This window comes from Colossoma macropomum, unplaced genomic scaffold, assembly GCF_904425465.1.
Source record: "Colossoma macropomum unplaced genomic scaffold, Colossoma_macropomum, whole genome shotgun sequence".
Lineage (NCBI taxonomy): Eukaryota > Metazoa > Chordata > Actinopteri > Characiformes > Serrasalmidae > Colossoma > Colossoma macropomum.
In genome coordinates this window covers 26,971,964-26,979,535 of record NW_023494807.1, presented here as the reverse complement: position 1 = coordinate 26,979,535, position 7,572 = coordinate 26,971,964, and positions in this window count along the sequence as shown.

Genomic DNA, 7,572 nt, shown 5'->3' with positions numbered 1-7,572 from the left:
ATTAGAACTGCTGGACTATTTAAGGTGGAACTGGAAATGTAGCTACCGAGACATTATCACACTATGGCAATTTTTTATGCTTGTTATGAAGAAAAGGACCATAATACACAGAAACGACATTAAACTAAGATAATACAGTGGTTATGGTAATATTTTAATGGAAAAAATACTCACATTTGTGGGTTTCTTTGGTTGCTTGCGCAGCCATCTCACTGGTTTTTCTTTTTTTCTCATAACACCCTGTTTGGAGTTGTGCCTCTGAAAAACCTCCGTTTGGAGGACCATGTAGCCCTAAACCTTCGCCGTACCCCTCTATCTGAAGAAAAATACGTAAATAGGCATAAATGGACGTAAACGTGCAAAACGGAGAGCTAAGGGCTTAGTGGTGGGGCCAAGGGGTGAAATGGGATTGAGCTTTTGACTCCACTTCACAGATGGCTGTGGCATCGCTGGGTTTGAACCCGTGACCTCCTGAAGACAAGGCCAACACTTAGTTATGAAAGAGCGCTGGAACCTGTTTTTTGAGAACCTCGTTCTTAAAGTTCTAACAAACTGAGGGCAAATGTGAAACTCAAAAAAAATCTAGCACACATGGGGTGAGGATCACATGCCACTGGAGCAAAATCAGGCCAAGCAGGTGTTCAATCTCAAAAAAAACAAGAAAGGAATATCTATCACACTCAACTGTGCTGGTTACCTAGAATGGTGGAACATTGATTCACCTTGTTCACCTCTCTATTGAGCTGCTTCTCAGCTAATGAGCAAAACAGCTAAAACGCAAAGATGACGCTAGCACTGGTTTGTCGTCAGGCCCCGTTTACTGGACCCTGGGGATGATATTCAGCCTTGGTTGATTTATTGTCCAGAGAGAACGCATGACGCACAGCAGTCCTGTGGGATTTGACATTTTGTTAGACATGGAGATCGTTGATTAGTGATGTTTAAGAACTTATGACAGCAGACAATGCTAGGCTTGTTGGTCACACACATGGAAATGAAATTCTACATAATCTAGCCCTCACAGAGTGACACGGTTTCTTTTACTGATGATTGGTCTGATGTTTAAAAATCTTTTTTCAGTTTGTCTTCTTTCAGACTTAACGCAATAACAGCCACCGACTTGGACTTTCCTTCATTTTTCATTGGGATGGCATTAGCAATTTTCAGCTCAGTAGCCTGTCTGTACACCTTTTCACCATCTGACCACCATTCCTGCCCTAATTGGACTTAATTCAACATTCTGTGCTTCACTGCTTGGCCTTGACATTCTTCACTTACTCATGAGCGCATACTTTAATCATCTTACTCAAATATAGCTTCACCGCTTCTGACCTCATTCTCCATATTTCTCTTCCTTCATTTCACTCGGTTCTCTTCTTCCATTTTTTCCACCACTCTCATAATTGTGTTTGTAATCCTGCTCTCTGAGTGGTGATCAGTGTTCGGAATTGGCCTCTGATATTATAACTTTTGGTTGTGCTGTCTAGTCTAGCATGACCATAGGATTATGTAATAATCAGTAATAATAATTTTGATAGATAATTAATTGACTACTGACAAAGAGTTACTGACAATAACTTTTGAACAACTAATAAACAACTGGCAATTATTGTAATAACAATAAATAAGACAATAAATTCCTGACAGAAAAAAAGCTTGTGATTGACAATTAATTGACAATTGGCAATTATATTTTGTAATAACTTTTGATTAAAAATGAATTAACAATTGACAAAACATTTGATGGACAATTAATCGACCATAGACAATAAGATACTGACAGTAATGTATGATTGAACATTAACTGTCAAAAGTCAATTGAATGCTGACAATTTTTGATTGACAAACAATTTTGATTTTGAACTTTTAATTTACAGTTTACAATGGACAATAATTTACTAATAGTTAATAATTACTGTACTAACTTTTGATTGAAAATTAATTGATAACTACTGTAACAGCTGTTGTTTGAACATTAACTGACCTTTAGTAATTGATTACTGACAATAATGTTTGATTGATGGTTACTTGACAATTGACAATAAACTACTGACAATTAATAACTGTCAATTAACTGAAAATCAGCAATTATTTACTGTGATAGATTTTGATATCGACTGTAATAGCTGTTGAACTATTAAACATTAATTGATGTTTGATAATTAATTTCAGACAGTATCATTATATTACAATCAGCAATTAATTACTGTAATAATTTTCATAACTACTGTAACAGCTGTTCAACATTAGTTGATATTTGATAATTAATTATGGACAGTATCATTTGATTACAGGTGATTGAAATTAGCAATTAATTACTGCAATATACATTTAGTTACAATTAAACGAAAAATTTTCATTGACAATTAATTAGTGATTACTGTGATAACTTGTGATTGAACATTATCTGATATTTGATAACTGATTACTGATAATAACATCTGATTAATAGTTAGATGACAAAATAAATTAATAACTGACACTGACAGTTAACTGAAAATCAGCTATTAATTACTGTAATAACTTTTGATTGACGTTGAATTGAAAACTGGCAATTTAGTACTGCAGTAACGTTCAGTGATGCCTGTAAATCTTTATTGGAATGACTGAACTGAGCGGTTCTGCTGGAGAGTATGAGTATGATAGATGTCTGCTATCTGCAGACTGACAGTTAATTACTGTAATATCCTGATAACCGTTTGTGTAAAAAGATGAAGATGCGCTCTTCGGCTCCTGTTACGGGATGAATGGTGTCCTGCTGCCATACGGTGAGAGAGGATGGAGAATCATGTAATAAGGCTAAGTATAACTTTATTTCCTTGACATGAATGGTACCAATATTTTATGTGTCAGTACCAATTTGACACAGAACTTTATGTCTAAACCAATGACAAGCTAATCCATGTGTTTGGCGAGCGCCAGGAGGAGAAGTGATCCGTCTTGGCACACTGCTTATTTAGATAAGACATGTGGAGTTGGTTACGGACTGCAGAGAGACAGAGCAGCTGAATATTCTTCTTTACACGCTGCACTGACCCACCATGAGCGAACGGACTCTTCAGACACACTGTGGCCAATCGCATCTACAGCTGCAGCCTGAGGTACGACTGTCAGCCAATCAAACGCAACACAACTTCATTTCAAATATATAGCATAGTCTGGTATATATTGTCCTGCATGAGCACAATATGATCGGATATCGCAGACAATGATTTCAGCAGTTTCTTTGAAAGTTAGATATTTTAAATCAGTGGTGAACTGTCACCACTAGAGCTAGGCCTTCAGTTTAGGCCAAAGTTTTGAAAGCAAGGAAAATAATCTCTATAATAATGCTCATTTCTGTTAGTAGCTTATAAGCTTGTAATTAACATTAACATATATTTTACCTTGTATCAGTTTTACAGTGACTCTTTCAGTAAAGAGTCCTGATGTAGAACTGTTTTTATTCCTAAGAACGGACTAAAACCTGGTTAGACTACGGCTTGTATTCACAGTCAGTGATGTATCTAGAACTTCCAGAAGGACTAGAGTAACATTTTTTTCTTGCAAAATTGATCTCACCCATTGGAAATCAAAACATGACAAAACAAATCAGCACTCAGTAGCAGTATTGCCAACCAATCAGCACTCAGTAGCAGTAATGTCAACCAATCAGCACTTAGGAGCAGTAATGCCAACCAATCAGCACTCAGTAGCAGTAATGTCAACCAATCAACACTCAGTAGTAGTAATGCCAACCAATCAACACTCAGTAGCAGTAATGTCAACCAATCAGCACTCAGTAGCAGTAATGTCAACCAATCAACACTCAGTAGCGGTAATGCCAGCCAATCAACACTCAGTAGCAGTAATGCCAACCAATCAGCACTCAGTAGTAGCAATGCTAGCCAATCAGCACTCATTAGCAGTAATGCCAACCAATCAGCACTCAGTAGTGTAATGCCAACCAATCAGCACTCAGTAGCAGTAATGCCAACCAATCAGCACTCAGTAGCAGTAGTGCTGACCAGTCACATCTCTACAATAATGCTAATTTTTGTTAGTAGCTAATAAGCTTGTAATTAACATTAACATGTATTTTAGCTTGTATCAGTTTTACAGTGACTCAGTAAAAAGTCTTGATATAGAGCTGTTGCTGTTTTCATTTCCAACAACTGACTGAAACCTGGTTAGACTATGACTCGTATTCACTGTCAGTGATGTATCTAGAACTTCCAGAAGGCCTAGAGTGATGTTTTTTTCTTGCAAAATTGGTCCCATCCATCGGAAATCAAAACATGGTTGGTTGATTCCTGTCAATTCCTGATTATGTTGGTGGTTAGTTTGACATATTAGACCTTCAGTTCAGGTTCTGAAGTCCTAACCAATAGGAGAGCTCGCTTGGCTGTATGTACCTAGATACCACGGGGGAAAACAACCTGAATGTTCAGTTTTCGGTTGGGCATTTCAAGAATTTAACCCTTTTATTTGCAACTAAAACATAATAATGAGAAAGAACATTACTAGAATATTTGCAGTTTGCGTACTACAAGCACGATGATGTGTATCGCTGCTGTCGGATCAAAACCTCATATCTCCAAAATGGTAACTTTACAGGAGAAGGAAAAAAACATACTTTACTTTTAATGTAAGTTAATGGAACCAAACATTTTTCCAAGTCATTTTGGGCCGTTTCATTTGGTCCAATAATCATAAAAATTTACACAAATTGTGTCAAAAATTAAAAACAGATGGAGATACGAGGTTTTGATCCGGCAGCAGCAATATAATACATTAAAATGAACTGAGAATTGCAGACATGTATTTTTTTATTTCAAAGAAATCATTAGGAATTCTCTGAACTTCTCTTTGAAAGTCGTGTCTTCAAAGCATTACATTAAGATAAACAGAGTATTGAATAGAGGTGGAAAAATGCCTGAATGCACTGTGATGAATCTGTCTGAATGTGGTGGTTCAACTGCAAAAATTTTGTAATGTCAAAATCTATTATAATAATTTATGATAACATTAAATAAAGTGTGCATTTTTTTTGGCCACTACAAAATAAAAAATCATCTTGGTGTATTGTTTTTATTGTTTATACTGTATTATATTATTGTGTACATAGGTCCTTCAGTCACATTTCTGTAATCTAATTCAATTAAATTGTGATAAATTTTGAGATGCTTGATGTATTCAGTCATTTCCTAAAAATCATTTTGATGTCAGATCACCCCTTTGATGTGATGTCACTACTGTTGAACAGTTACAAGTACAAGTAAGTGTTGAGTTTCATGTCGGTCCACACTAAAGAGCAGAATGTGAGGAGAGGCTATTTGGCAGAAGCAAAATGCCAGTAATCAGTAAGTAAAAGTGGCTGGGGGCAGTGACGCAATGGCACAAGTGGCTTTTTGTAAATATAACCAAGCCATAGGGCATTTCATAATGATTCCATGAGAATTACAGTCATACAGCGCGCTGTTTCTGTCTCGCGTTCATTTTATTGTCTGTTGCAGAACATTTTGTGGCCGTGGTGTTTGTGGTTTCGAGTCGCCTCTAATTGGTACTGTAACGCTGTGTCTTCTAATGTTTTTCATAAGAGCTGTGTAAGAAACCGTACAGCTGTGTTTTTGCACTGAAAATTTACAACCTCATAACCAGAGTTTTTCATACGAATGGACCAAAGCTACTCAGAAGAGCAGCAGAGTCCTCTTTTAGAATGTGCCTACGGGAGGATATGTATAGGCTAACATGTCGTGATAGCATAGGCTTGTGTGTTATGGCTTCTTGTAATACTATATTGGGAAAATATAATAAAATACTGCAGGCCGAGCATAAAGAGAACTTTTAGAGTGACTTGTGTTGTGCAGTTGGCCCTATTAAATCATTGGTGTAATGCAAAGCTTACATAAAAATGCAAAAAGGGTCTTTGGAGTGACATGGTAGAGAAACCGCCTTTGGTTTCCCTAAGGCTGTGGTTCAGTGGTCTTCAGGGCCCTTCAGACGGTCCACACTTTTGCTTCCCAACCCAACTCGCAACACTGAGGCTGGTTGTGCAAGCTTTCATACAAAATTGTAGCTTGTAAACACTTAATTGTTTTTATACAGAAAAAATGGGCTTGTTTTCTGAACACAGAACAGCATAAAAATTTTTCAACACTGCTGTTATATTTCTGAGCACTTTTGCACTCCAATTATAGGACTCTGCAACATCAGTGAGCACAAACCACTTCACTCAGACAATGAAACCTGTTAGCTCAGCAACCAATCTAACACACACAGTAGCATAATGCCAGCTAATCAGCACCAAGTAGCAGTAATGTCGACCAATCAGCACCAAGTAGCAGTAATGTCAACCAATCAGCACCAAGTAGCAGGAATGCCAACCAATCAGCACCAAGTAGCAGTAATGTCAACCAATCAGCACTCAGTAGCAGTAATGTCAACCAATCAGCACTCAGTAGCATTAATGCCAACCAATCAGCACTTAGTAGCAGTAATGCCAACCAATCAGCACTCAGTAGCAGTATTGCCAACCAATCAGCACCAAGTAGCAGGAATGCCAACCAATCAGCACTCAGTAGCATTAATGTCACCCAATCAGCACCAAGTAGCAGTAATGCCAACCAATCAGCACTCAGCAGCAGTATTGCCAACTAATCAGCACCAGGTAGCAGTAATGCCAACCAATCAGCACTCAGTAGCAGTAATGCCAACTAATCAGCACTCAGTAGCAGTAATGCCAACCAATCAGCACTCAGTAGCAGTAATGCCAACCAATCAGCACTCAGTAGCAGTAATGTCAACCAATCAGCACCAAGTAGCAGTAATGCCAACCAATCAGCACTCAGTAGCAGTAATGTCAACCAATAAGTACCATGTAGCAGTAATGCCAACCAATCAGCACTCAGTAGCAGTAATGCCAACTAATCAGCACTCAGCAGCAGTAATGCCAACCAATCAGCACTCAGTAGCAGTAATGTCAACCAATAAGTACCACGTAGCAGTAATGCCAACCAATCAGCACTCAGCTGCAGTAATGCCAACTAATCAGCACTCAGTAGCAGTAATGCCAACCAATCAGCACTCAGTAGCAGTAATGTCAACCAATCAGCACTCAGTAGCAGTAATGCCAACCAATCGGTATCAAGTAGCAGTAATGCCAACCAATCAGCACTCAGTAGCAGTAATGTCAACCAATTAGCACTCAGTAGCAGTAATGCCAACCATCAGCATAGCAGTATGTCACATCAGCACAGTAGCAGTAATGTCAACCAATCAGTGCACAGTAGCAGTAATGCCAACCAATCAGCACTCAGTAGCAGTAATGCCAACCAATCAGCACTCAGTAGCAGTAATGCCAACCAATCAGCACTCAGTAGCAGTAATGCCAACCAATCAGCACTCAGTAGCAGTAATGTCAACCAATCAGTGCACAGTAGCAGTAATGCCAACCAATCAGCACTCAGTAGCAGTAATGTCAACCAATTAGCACTCAGTAGCAGTAATGCCAACCCATCAGCATTCAGTAGCAGTAATGTCAACCAATCAGTGCACAGTAGCAGTAATGTCAACCAATCAGTGCACAGTAGC